Source organism: Chelonia mydas, chromosome 28, assembly GCF_015237465.2.
Source record: "Chelonia mydas isolate rCheMyd1 chromosome 28, rCheMyd1.pri.v2, whole genome shotgun sequence".
Lineage (NCBI taxonomy): Eukaryota > Metazoa > Chordata > Testudines > Cheloniidae > Chelonia > Chelonia mydas.
In genome coordinates, this window is record NC_051268.2 from 4,854,241 (window position 1) to 4,867,681 (window position 13,441).

At 50.1% G+C, this 13,441-nt stretch overlaps 3 protein-coding genes and 2 non-coding genes across 17 annotated transcripts in view; 1 reads left to right on the top strand and 4 right to left on the bottom strand.

Moving 5' to 3' along the window:
• The window catches only part of LOC102943236 (zinc finger protein 883), a 2,438,435-nt gene that overhangs the window by 1,424,789 nt on the left and 1,000,205 nt on the right, over positions 1-13,441 (top strand).
• The window catches only part of LOC114020163 (zinc finger protein 501), a 1,907,800-nt gene that overhangs the window by 1,390,790 nt on the left and 503,569 nt on the right, over positions 1-13,441 (bottom strand). The gene's annotated exons all lie outside the window — the stretch shown is intronic.
• Positions 1-13,441, bottom strand: part of LOC119564595 (zinc finger protein 883) — a 1,467,279-nt gene that overhangs the window by 542,589 nt on the left and 911,249 nt on the right. The gene's annotated exons all lie outside the window — the stretch shown is intronic.
• On the bottom strand, positions 6,651-6,723 carry TRNAM-CAU. Its single transcript has one exon. It is a non-coding gene; the product is annotated as a tRNA-Met (tRNA).
• Positions 12,211-12,282, bottom strand: TRNAA-UGC. The gene has a single exon. It is a non-coding gene; the product is annotated as a tRNA-Ala (tRNA).

A 13,441-nucleotide genomic window follows, 5' to 3' on the forward strand; every position in this document is an offset into this window, starting at 1 on the left:
GGAACTTCGCTGGGGGGATGGAAAGTGCGCAGATGCAGGAGAGACACCGATCCAGCTCTTAGTCTGAGAACAAAGGGTGGCATTGTCTGTACTCTGTATAGTGCTGTACTAATCTCTGATTAACAATCTTCGATTAAATCATTTCAGCCGAGCCTGTTGTTTCGACAATCTCGAGTCGCTCACTCAGACACGCAACTGCTGGGCATGTTGTCGGTATTCAAGGCATAGTTCATACCTGATTTACCTGGAAGATCTCAGGGGAGACACCATGAATTGGGATAAACTTGGATCATCATCCACAGACACCAAGGGAAAGGCTGAAGTCCTTTGCCTTTCAGGTCACCAGGGTGTCTAAGAGAGACTGGTCCTCCCCGGGAAGGAGCTCGCAACATCAATGACAGGGTATGCCTGTATTCTTTACCTAATAAAACCCATTAGTAGGGAGTGCTGGGCCAGCTACCCCATTGCTTGGTTCCTTGACTACAGCTCCAGCTCCTACCACACAAGTCCAAAGACTGAAGGAGCTGGGGAGTTCCAACCCCTTCTCATTTTAGTATCTTATTTTTCCTTTTTCTGTTTTTTCTCCTTCCTTTGCATTAACGGGGAGATGTCCTGACTTTTCTATAACATTAGAGAGTAACACTGTCGCTTAGTGCGTGCGCCTGTGTTGATCACCCGTAAAATCCACAAAGGAAGGCATCAGATCGACTAGTTGCCCGAATCTTTATAGCTCGAAAACTCTCCCTGATGACATGCCTGAGTGTGTGTGTTTCATTCTGTGCAAGCACACCAATAAATTCAGCTGTCAGCGGTAGCGAGAACGATTAGACTTCTGCTCATGAAAGCCTCAAGAAGGGCTGTGTCTGTGTTGGGGGTGGAAAGAGAAGGATTAACCACACACGAGTTCAGCCAAAGGAGGAAGCTTTAATTGGCTTTGAGGTTGTAGTTTAAACATGAACAATCCTTTGGTTTCTGTCCTGAAATATTTAACAAGCTCAGTGTGGATGAAGCATAGAATACCAGGGTTGGAAGGGACCTCAGGAGGTCATCTAGTCCAACCCCCTGCTCAAAGCAGGACCAAGCCCCAATTTTTGCCCCATATCCCTCAATGGCCCCCTCAAGGATTGAACTCACAACCCTGGGTTTAGCAGGCCAATGCTCAAGCCACTGAGCTATCCCTCCCCCCGAAAGTTCTCTGAGGTTTCCAGTAACTGGACAGCTGCCTCCTTGGCTTCCTGTTTTAGGATTTATAAGGGTTGATGACCCGTTGTATTAATCTGATCATTTGACTTCATTGATAACATGAGTCCAATGCAATAGAATTGTTAACGCATTGATTTACTGATTTTGACCTTAACATGCTAACAGTGCATTCGCCCCCATAGTTAGTTTAGTCATGTGTACAGTAGTTTAGTCTTATTGATGTGTGTTCTTGCTTTTTTTTTTTTTTTTTTTCATTTTAATAAAATGTATAAAGGGGAATCTGGAGTCATTTTTTTCAATAAGCAACGTGGGCCAGAACCGCCGAAAATCAGGGTGGAGATCAGCGAGTCGACCTTGAATTGCCATCTAAATGAACCCTTTCGTTCTCACAGAGGAGCAGCCAAAGGGAGCCTGTAACTGGAGGAGCTCTGGGCATCACAAGGGAAAATGAGCTCCCTCTCCCAGGTTTTTGGGAATTGGGTGGGGTAGTGTTGATGAGTGAGGAGGGGTCAGCCTCTCTGCAGTGGCAGGTGAGGGTGGCTTGCTCTGCAGTCTCTGTCATGGCTAGGCCCAGCCTGTGGCCTGATCTGGTTGTCTGTTCCTGGTCAGGCCCAGCTGATGTTGGGGGTTTTATTTGAAGGGTTGCTAATGGTGGCAAAGCGCCTGTACAGTTCAGCAAATGTGGTGCTGGTAAAATAAATGAATATTTGTTAACAAGGCATATCAGGACATTGCTGGAAAAAGGCAGAGTTAAGGTTATGTGGACAACCTTAACTGCATTTCCTGGTTTTCAGAAGTTTGAATTTTGCTGACATTGAGGTTCTGAAAGAAATAACATCTCACCAGGCAATCTTCAGTAGGCATTAGTCAAGTTTTTTGCCCTTTAATTAATAGAAGTAAGGAAGGTCCTAGCTGCCAACTAGCTATTAACCAGCTAGCAAGGACAACTGTAGGGCTAGATAGATGGAAAGAAAACAATGAAAATGTGCATCAGCAAAGACCATTTTGAAACAAATACATGTCTCCTACCTGGGAAGAAGCAAAAGAAAGTGACTGAATGCCATTCTCTAAGGGAAAGGTTTCACACCTCCATCTTGGGTGTCTTTGTTGTAAAGGTGAAAAGGAAGAAAAGTCAATTGAATTCACAGGAAGAAGTTAGCAGATTTGTTCCCCTTCCCAGGCCCCAGAGTGTACGTTGTTTTCCATGTAACCCTTTACTTTATAGTTAACTCCTCCCCCTTGGTCTGAATTTCTTCTAGTAACAAACTCTAGTTTTGCTTTCAGCGTCTCAACATGTGTAGGCTTCGATGAGTAAGGGCCATTTCATTTCCCATTCAACCTGTCTCACCTACAGATGCCATGTGCCCTTGCCATGTGCCCTGCCCAGGTGTGTGTCCATTCACACCCCATCCATTTTTCCACTCTCCATCTTCACAGATTCCCTGCACAGGGAAGAGGGCTTAGTGCCCAGATCTATGGCTAAAGCGTTGTCAAGTGTCACTTACATTTTAAAAACCCAAGAAGATGCCGGCAGCCCCCAGCTCTTCCTGCTCCCTCTCTCCCTGGGTGGTTCAGCTGGGCTGCAAAAGCTCCCCAGTCAGTTAGACATCACAAAGGGACCGTGGGTTTCCCAGGTAACTAGGGAATAAAACCCTCTCTGCACGGGCCTGGCTGTAGGGGCTGGCCTGGCCTGCCTTTTTGAGTGGGTCTACTCTGCACACTAAGCATGGTTTGAGCCCAAGCCCCCAGTCTGTGCAGACACAAATCAGTCCGACTTGGGTCAGCAGGCGCTCAGGACCCAGGTCCTAGGACACAGCGAGGGAGGATGGTCAGATACTGAGCCCAGTCCCGGTCATTGCACACTGGGGATGCAGGCCAAGCGGCAGATGCAAATCAGAATGGCTGCGTAGTGCAGTGTGCGTAACACAACCCCCACCCCCCAAGTCCTCAACGGTGGATCAGGCAGAAGAGGATCGTTGGATCGACAACGGCTGTGAAAGCGGGTGAAGGCTGCAGCGAGTTGGGATCTCCAGTCGTCTCGGACTTTCCCTGCCGCTAGGCCCCAGACCTCCTGCTTGTCATGATCGTGCGGTCACTGCTGGTGCATCAGCTGTCCCATGTTCAAAGACAACACGCGCAGGCTTCTACCATGCCCTGAAGGGGTGTCTCAAGAAAACTGATGTGGACATCCCAAGTAGGGTGACCGGATGTCCCGATTTTATGGGGACAGACCCAATATTTGGGGCTTTGTCTCATAGAGGCGCCTATGACCACCCACCCACTGTCCTAATTTTTCACACTTGCTAACTGGTCACCTAAGCGCAAGCTGGGAGGAGCAAGCCACCAACTGACCTCAACGGCGCCACGTCCTCCCGCAGGCAAGTGGCCTGCTTCGAGGAGAAGCATCTTCCCCTCCAAGCGAAAAAGAGAGAGAAAAGGAAGGAAAAAGAAATAACTTTCTCCCAGCAGGCAGCTGATCCACCAGGAAATGTCTGTACCTACTGTGGACAGATCTGTGGTTCCAGGCTCGGACTCCTGTGTCATCTCAGGACCCACATGTAAATCCATGCTGGAGATCATCCTCGAATCGCAGGATCGCTGGTGGTGGCAGACATGTAACATGACTGTGAGACCTGGGTCAAACACGTGTAAACCCAGGTTCACAATGCAGTGGGGATGGTTAAACATGGGCTTGGAAACAACCAGTCCTCAAGCACAGGTCACACAGAGGTTTGAGAGAGCTGTCACCTTGAACCCTGCTGGTTTTCCTCTTCTTGTTGGGTTTCTTAGACCACTAAGAGCTGTAGGTTTGTCACAGGACAAACAGCCCTTGTTGGTCTCTGAGACAATCTAGTCTGGGGCTGTCTGGATGAGGAAAGAGAAGGGCAGAAAGATTATTCTGGATGAGAGGCTGAGTCAGAAGCATTTGGAGTCGCAGCAGTAGCAGGTTGTTATCCTGTAGTAGGTTAGCCATTGGCTTGGGGAGCGTGGAATGAGACACACACACACACTTCCAGGGAATATTACAGCTATTTTCTATCAGCTAGGGAATGTAGAAAATGCACTATCCAACCCCTGCAGTATCCCTATGCATCTTCGATAACTCCCGTCACCCCCCCTCCACATGCTCCTAACTCCCTTCCACCCTCAGTGGCTCCTGGCTCTGTCTTCTCCCTGCTCCTAGAATCATAGAATCATAGAATATCAGGGTTGGAAGGGACCTCAGGAGGTCATCTAGTCCAACCCCCTGCTCAAAGCAGGACCAATCCACAACTAAATCATCCCAGCCAGGGCTTTGTCAAGCCTGACCTTAAAAACTTCTAGGGAAGGAGATTCCACCACCTCCCTAGGTAACGCATTCCAGTGCTTCACCACCCTCCTAGTGAAAAAGTTTTTCCTAATAGCCAACCTAAACCTCCCCCACTGCAACTTGAGACCATTACTCCTCGTTCTGTCATCAGCTACCACTGAGAACAGTCTAGAGCCATCCTCTCTGGAACCCCCTTTCAGGTAGTTGAAAGCAGCTATCAAATCCCCCCTCATTCTTCTCTTCTGCAGACTAAACAATCCCAGTTCCCTCAGCCTCTCCTCAGAAGTCACGTGCTCCAGACCCCTAATCATTTTTGTTGCCCTCTGCTGGACTCTTTCCAATTTTTCCACATCCTTCTTGTAGTGTGGGGCCCAAAACTGGACACAGTACTCCAGATGAGGCCTCACCAGTGTCGAATAGAGGGGGACGATCACGTCCCTCCATCTGCTGGCAATGCCCCTACTTATACACCCCAAAATGCCATTGGCCTTCTTGGCAACAAGGGCACACTGTTGACTCATATCCAGCTTCTCGTCCATTGTAACCCCTAGGTCCTTTTCTGCAGAACTGCTGCCGAGTCATTCGGTCCCTAGTCTGTAGCGGTGCATGGGATTCTTCCATCCTAAGTGCAGGACTCTGCACTTGTCCTTGTTGAAGCTCATCAGATTTCTTTTGGCCCAATCCTCTAATTTGTCTAGGGCCCTCTGTATCCTATCCCTATCCTCCAGTGATATCTACCTCTCCTCCCAGTTTAGCGTCATCTGCAAACTTGCTGAGGGTGCAGTCCACACCATCCTCCAGATCATTAATGAAGATATTGAACAAAACCGGCCCCAGGACCGACCGCTGGGGCACTCCACTTGATACCAGCTGCCAACTAGACATGGAGCCATTGATCACTACCCGTTGAGCCTGATAATCTAGCCAACTTTCTATCCACCTTATAGTGCATTCATCCAGCCCATACTTCTTTAACTTGCTGGCAAGAATACTGTGGGAGACCATGTCAAAAGCTTTGCTAAAGTCAAGGAACAACACGTCCACTGCTTTCCCCTCATCCACAGAGCCAGTTATCTCGTCATAGAAGGCGATTAGATTAGTCAGGCATGAGTTGCCCTTGGTGAATCCACGCTGACTGTTCCTGATCACTTTCCTCTCGTCTAAGTGCTTCAGAATTGATTCCTTGAGGACCTGCTCCATGATTTTTCCAGGGACTGAGGTGAGGCTGACTGGCCTGTAGTTCCCCGTATCCTCCTTCTTCCCTTTTTTAAAGATGGGCTGGGGTAATATAGTGAATTCCAGCACTGGCCATGGGGGTAACAAACCTTAGCCCGTCATTTTGCCTTTAGCCAAGTGCTTGGGCATAAAATCCACTGTTCTTAATGGGGGTAGGAGTCAGCAATTATTGAATTAAAAAATCTTCAGGGAAGTAGCTGCAAGTGGTCGCCAAAAGTTTCTCTGTGTTCACATCTGTACAGGAATGAGGCATAAAGCAGAAATGGGGGAAGGGGCTCTAAATTTAAATCAGTTTTAGAGAGAAATGTGTTCAAACGCAGTGATCCCCAGCTGCTTCCCCCGAGCCTTAGGTGTGGATTAGCTGCCAACAGCTGTGGCTGCTGCCCTGAGGGGAGCGGTATAAGCTGTCTGCCCGTGGATGCAGCCCACCAGCTGGTTCTCCTGGGGCAGAAGGTGAGTGGCTGGGCAGGGATGCCTCACTGGCTGGGGTCAGGACTATGAACAGGGGTCTCAGGAACCTGCCTCCAGGGGGGGTCAAGGATGCTGAGGAGGTGGAATCTCAGCATCACAGTCATCAAGAGTCAAAGCTGCTTGGGGGTGAGCATGGGGGGCAATGGCCCTAGTGGATTTTTTTGTGGATCCCTTTCACTACTTGCCCACAACAACCTGGCAGCCCGCAGCTTTCTCTTTGCACTACGATCATGTGCTCTGTGGAAAGGGGCTTCTAGGAACCCGTATTTTCAGCTGCATTAAAGAGTCATAAAGGAGAAGGAAAAGTTAATGCCTTAGAAAAGTCTCTCTGTGTGTGTTAGCTGGATGGGAGGGTGTCTAGAAACCACTCAGCTCTAGTCTCTTTTCCCTGATTTCCTTTAGAAAATGTGAAGCAGGGAGCAAAAATAACTGCCCTCTCTGAGGCTTGAACTCAGGACCTTCAGATTATGAGACTGATGCACTGCCAACTGTGCTAAGAAGGCTCAGGAAAGTTTAACTTCAGTGCATATAGGACCCTCTTCCAGCAGTGTCTGGGGCAGAGAAGGAGCCAAGGGGTGTGCTGGAAGAAGCGGGGAGATCTGGTGCCCAGAGACCTGTCCTGGCAGCTTTCTCAGCAGCAAATAAATCAATTCCCCCTACCAGCGAACAATCTACCAGAAATGATGGCAGTATGGGACAGGGGGTGTTCCCAAGCCAGGGACCCACTTCCACATTTTAGAGTTTAAAAATTACTCTCATTACCCTCGTGTCATAACCATATAGCTAAGGGTAGCCTAGAGTTCCTCCTTACCTGTAAGGGGTTAAGAAGCTCAAATAACCTGGTTGGCTCCTGACCAAAAAGACCAATGGGGAAAGAAGAGACTTTCAAATCTTGGAGGGGAGGCTTTGTTTGGTGTGTTCTCTTGGGAAGCAGGGAAGTTCCACTCCCTCAGGGAATTGATGGGCAGGATCCCCTGGGGGAATAACATGAGGGGGAAAGGAGTCCAGGACAGCTGGCTGTATTTCAAAGAATCCCTATTGAGGTTACAGGGACAAACCATCCCAATGTGTAGAAAGAATAGTAAATATGGCAGGCGACCAGCTTGGCTTAACAGTGAAATCCTTGCGGATCTTAAACATAAAAAGAAGCTTACAAGATGTGGAATATTGGACAAATGACCAGGGAAGAGTATAAAAATGTTGCTCGGGCATGTAGGAATGAAATCAGGAGGGCCAAATCGCACCTGGAGCTGCAGATAGCAAGAGATGTTAACAGTAACAAGAAGGGTTTCTTCAGGTATGTTGGCAACAAGAAGAAAGCCAAGGAAAGTGTGGGCCCCTTACTGAATGAGGGAGGCAACCTAGTGACAGAGGATGTGGAAAAAGCTAATGTACTCAATGCTTTTTTTGTCTCTGTCTTCATGAACAAGGTCAGCTCCCAGACTGCTGCGTTGGGCAACACAGCATGGGGAGTAGGTGGCCAGCCCTCTGTGGAGAAAGAAGTGGTTCGGGACTATTTAGAAAAGCTGGACGTGCACAAGTCCATGGGGCCGGATGCGCTGCATCCGAGAGTGCTAAAGAAGTTGGCGGCTGTGACTGCAGAGCCATTGGCCATTATCTTTGAAAACTCATGGCGATCGGGGGAAGTCCTGGAAGATTGGAAAAAGGCTAATGTAGTGCCCATCTTTTAAAAAGGGAAGAAGGAGGATCTTGGGAACTACAGGCCAGTCAGCCTCACCTCAGTCCCCGGAAAAATCATGGAGCAGGTCCTCAAGGAATCAATCCTGAAGCACTTAGAGGAGAGGAAAGTGATCAGGAACAGTCAGCATGGATTCACCTAGGGCAAGTCATGCCTGACTAATCTAATCGCCTTCTATGACGAGATAACTGGTTCTGTGGATGAAGGGAAAGCAGTAGACGTGTTGTTCCTTGACTTTAGCAAAGCTTTTGACACGGTCTCCCACAGTATTCTTGTCAGCAAGTTAAAGAAGTATGGGCTGGATGAATGCACTATAAGGTGGGTAGAAAGTTGGCTAGATTGTCGGGCTCAACGGGTAGTGATCAATGGCTCCATGTCTAGTTGGCAGCCGGTGTGAAGTGGAGTGCCCCAAGGGTTGGTCCTGGGGCCGGTTTTGTTCAATATCTTCATAAATGATCTGGAGGATGGTGTGGATTGCACTCTCAGCAAATTTGCGGAGGATACTAAACTAGGAGGAGTGGTAGATACGGTGGCAGGTAGGGATAGGATACAGAGGGACCTAGACAAATTGGAGGATTGGGCCAAAAGAAATCTGATGAGGTTCAACAAGGATAAGTGCAGGGTCCTGCACTTAGGACGGAAGAATCCAATGCACCGCTACAGACTAGGGACCGAATGGCTCGGCAGCAGTTCTTCAGAAAAGGACCTAGGGGTGACAGTGGACGAGAAGCTGGATATGAGTCAACAGTGTGCCCTTGTTGCCAAGAAGGCCAATGGCATTTTGGGATGTATAAGTCCGGGCATAGCCAGCAGACCGAGGGACGTGATTGTTCCCCTCTATTCGACATTGGTGAGGCCTCATCTGGAGTACTGTGTCCAGTTTTGGGCCCCACACTACAAGAAGGATGTGGAAAAATTGGAGAGAGTCCAGCGAAGAGCAACAAAAATGATTAGGGGTCTGGAACACATGACTTATGAGGAGAGGCTGAGGGAACTGGGGATGTTTAGTCTGCAGAAGAGAAGAATGAGGGGGGATTTGATAGCTGCTTTCAACTACCTGAGAGGTGGTTCCAGAGAGGATGGTTCTAGACTATTCTCAGTGGTAGAAGAGGACAGGACAAGGAGCAATGGTCTCAAGTTGCAGTGGGGGAGGTTTAGGTTGGATATTAGGAAAAACTTTTTCACTGGGAGGGTGGTGAAACACTGGAATGCGTTACCTAGGGAGGTGGTAGAATCTCCTTCCTTAGAAGTTTTTAAGGTCAGGCTTGACAAAGCCCTGGCTGGGATGATTTAGTTGGGAATTGGTCCTGCTTTGAGCAGGGGGTTGGACTAGATGACCTTCTGGGGTCCCTTCCAACCCTGATATTCTATGATTCTACGATTCTAAGCATCAGGTCAGAAAACTCTTTCTCCTATAAACCATCCTAAAATTGTAAGTAAAAGCCAGGCAAGGCGTGTTAGATTATCTTTTGTTCTGCTTCTGAATTTTTCCTTTGCTGGAGGGAGGTTTATTCCTGTTTTTTGTAACTTTGAAACTAAGCCGAGAGTTTCAAAAACTGCTGTGTTTGTGAATCTTTTGTTACCCTGTAAAGTTATTTTCCATCCTGATTTTACAGAGGTGATTTTTGCATTTAAAAAAAAATAAAATTCTTCTTTTAAGAACCTGTCTGATTTCTCTATTGTCCTAAGACCCAGGGGGTTGGGTCTGTGATCACTTTGTAACCAATTGGTTAGGATATTATTCTCAAGCCTCCCCAGGAAAGGGGGTGTAGGGCTTGGGGGGATATTTTGGGGGAATAGGAACTCCAAGTGATCCTTTCCCTGATTCTTTGTTAAATCACTTGGTGGTGGCAGCATACCCTCCAAGGACAAAGACTTTGTGCCTTGGGGAAGTTTTAACCTAAGCTGGTAGAAATAAGCTGAGGGGGTCTTTCATGCGGGTCTCCACATCTGTACCCTAGAGCAGTGGTCTCCAAACTTTTTGGATCATGCACCCCCAGGGCCAGCTCTAGGGAAGCACAAAAAAAAAAAAGAGAGAGAGAGAAGAGCTGCCGCCAGCAAAGAATCAAAGGTCCAGGAGTGCAGCTGCAGCCATGCCAGCGGCTCACCCCCAGGGATGGTCTTGTGCACCCCCTGGGGTGCATGCACCCCGCTTTGGAGACCACTGCCCTAGAGTTCAGAGGGAACCCTGACAGCTAGGATGGCACTTTCCATGTGAATTAGGCAAAGCAAGTTGAGGAAGCTACCTGGATAATAGAAACCAGGGCTCTAGGTAAGGCTTGAACTCGTAACCCCAGCAGCAGTCCCCTTTGCACTAGCCAGTTGCACCCACTGCACGTGCTTCTTACCCAAAATAGGCCGTTACCAGTCTCTGCGCTTCACACCTTTGCCTGGTAATTGAAAGGTGGATGCTTCAAACCTAACTAAAGACGTGGCTTTTCAGTGACGAGACTCCAGTACATTTTAACAGGAAGAAAATCTCTATTCTGGTCTAGCCCTGTTTGACTCCTTCTGCCTGTCTTCTCCCCCAGCCCTCTGTCTTTCCTTCCCCATTGGGGCCATGCAGAGAGGAGCCCCAGTCAGTCTCTGTCACAGAGAGTCTGTGTCCCATAAAGGGAGGGAGGGGTCACTCTAAAACATTGATATTGGGAAAGGGAGGGGTGCGTGGTTAGGGGGAGAAAGGGTGGAGAACTAACAGGGGGGCCCAGAGAGATTCCCCCACAAATCGGGGAGATCCCCTGCTGCCCACCATCAGCCAGCTGTGGGAAGAACAACTTGGGATTGCTTGGGGAAGCCACTTTTAAAAACACAAGTGTAACTTGCTAAAATTACATTTTAATAAGACCAAAGCCTCCTCAAACCCAGCGTCACAATCACTGGGATGACTTTGTCCTGATATTTTACCGGCTGCAGCCACAAAGTGAGTCAAATTACAGCTCCCGTTCGGAGTCAATGCACACAGACGAATCCAGAGGCTTTTCATTCCTTAGGTTCTGCCGCCATTTAATTTCTGGCCTGTTCCAAGATTTATTGTTGTGCAAAGCAACGTTAGGCCCTTGGGAGTGTCCCCCCCGGTCCCGCCTGCCTCCCCGGGCAATTTAAAGGGTCTGGGACCCCCACCACCATCACCAGTAGCACAAGGGGGCTAAGGCGGCTTCCTGCCCGCTCTCGCGCCGTGTGGCGTGCCGGTCTCGGAAGCAGCTGGCACGTCCCTGCGGTCCCTGGGGTGGGGGTGGGGGTCTTCATGAGCTGCCCCTGCCCCGAGCGCCGACTCTGCCAACTGTGGCAATGGGAGCTGCAGGGGTGGCATCTGCGGGCAGCGGTGCGCAGAGACCCCCCCCACACACACACCCCTAGGGGCTGCTGCCAGAGGGGGGGTGCGGGTCACTTTCGGGATATGCCTGAGGTAAGTGCCACACCTCTCACCCTCTCCTGCAGCGCCAACCCCCTGCCCGAGCCCAGACCCTGCACCCGAACTCTCTCCCAGAGCCCAGCCCCTCCCCCTCCCACACCCAAACTCCCTCCCAGAGCCTTAGGCAGGTGTGTGTGTGGGCGGGGGGGGAGGCAGGACTTGGCCCCATTCTGGGCACCACTAACAATTATACATCCCTGTCCAGACCAACTTTCTGCTGATGCATCTCAGCCCCCACCCGTGCTGGGTTTGAAGCTTGCATTGCTTAAATTCCAGGACACTGGGGGATTTCAGCTCCCTTTGTCCAGAGGGAACCTTCTCCCCACTCCCAACCAGATTCTTGTCCATGGGATGACTGTAGGGGGGCTGGGTCCATCTGTGTCTTTTCTCTCTCTAGGACAGGCCAGGGGCATCTGGGGCATCTGAGCACCCAGGACCTTCTGTGGAGCTGCCCTTCGCCTTCCCCTTCTATGGTCTCATCTGTCATCGACTCCAGCCTGTTTTCTATCCATCGTCAGCACCATCCCAAGCCAGCTGCACTCGCCTCAAAAGGACAGTGTCCCCTGGTGGGTGTAAATCACTGACCTCTCTCCTCTCTGAGCACCGACTGCCCCTCCGTTTCCTTGCCCCTCAGTCTGGGCAGATGGGACCTTTCCCTGCAGTGCTGGAGGATTCTCCCTTCTCATCCACCATTGTCCCAAACAGCACAGCGGGTGGGAATCTTAAAAGTACCGAGGTGACTTAGGAGCAGAAACCCCCCCAGACCTTCCATGCAATTGGCATTTGCCCCTCACGGAGCAGGATTGAAACTGGTGCAAGGAGACTGGTGGGCCACATGCCAGCTGGGCATGAGCAAAACAGCCGGGTGAAAAGAGAACTTGGAGATGCTGGGGATTGAACCCAGGGCCTCATACATGCAAAGCATGCGCTCTACCACTGAGCTACATACCCAGATGGACCATAGCTGCTATGGGTTACACTCAGATCCTTCCTGTTTCCGGAGCATCTGGGAGCCTAACAGCAGCATGGGGGACACAGTCCCTGCTCTGAGGGCCAGACCTCCTGTCCTGGAGGTTGCTAGTTCTTAGGGGGCACTTTGCAGCACAGCCAGATTCTATGTGTGGGGCAGAGAGAGTGCCTGCCCTGGACTCAGGGGCAGAGATACACTCAGCCCTCTCCCCTGCATTGGCGGGGGGGGGGGGGGGTGCTGCCACCCCCTGCTGGAAGGTCATGGTGGTGGGGGGCTCAGTGAGCAGCTCAACACCTGACCCTGCTGGCAGAAGTGGTGTGGGGAGCTCCAGGTCTTTCTAGGATCTGCTATTTCCACTTGCCAGTAAAGTCCAGCTTTCCCCAGCACATTCACTGCAGTGCAATTGGGTCACTGTTTCCGTGGCTCTCCAGCAAAGACTCGCTCCCGGTTTCCCATCTATCTGCAGCACGATCAGCCTGTGTCAGTGGTTAATGAGGTGGATCTACTCGTAGATGGTTATTCATTCCCCACCTGGACAATTCAGACAGTCCCTTTCCTCCTGAAATCCCCAGCACCTCAGTGATCCCGGGAGCAGGGGTTGGGGTTTTCCCTGAGGGCCTGAGATTTTGAGGGTCCTTTTTTCCCTCAGCAGGGAGTGAACTCAGCTTTTCCCCCATCCCAGACATTCCATGAAATAACTGTAGCAGCATAAAGAAAGAGGGGAGGGAACATCTCACGGCCAGGGCTGGAGGTGCCCAGGGCCCCCTGCTTGTCCATTGTTTCCATCGCAGAAGAGGAAGGTTCCACGGAATTTGACACCCTGCTTCGCACGAGGGACAGAGAAAGATCTTGCTGTTCCTGTGTCTGTGCAAAGAAAATTGTGCTTCTGTATGAAAGAGAGGCGGGAAATGGCCCCATGGTGGGACAATATCCTCAGGATTAAGAGCAAAGGACTCAGGCTGAGAACTGATTTCACTCCACTCATCTGGGATTTAACAAATTGTCTTCCATGGAGACACTGGGAACTTGTGACATTGCTCCAGACTCTGGGGGTTCGGGCTCCTTTAACTCTTGGTAAAAACATGAAGTTGATTCCAAGAAGGGAGAGAGGAGAAGCCTGAAGCTGACTTTAGTTCCAGG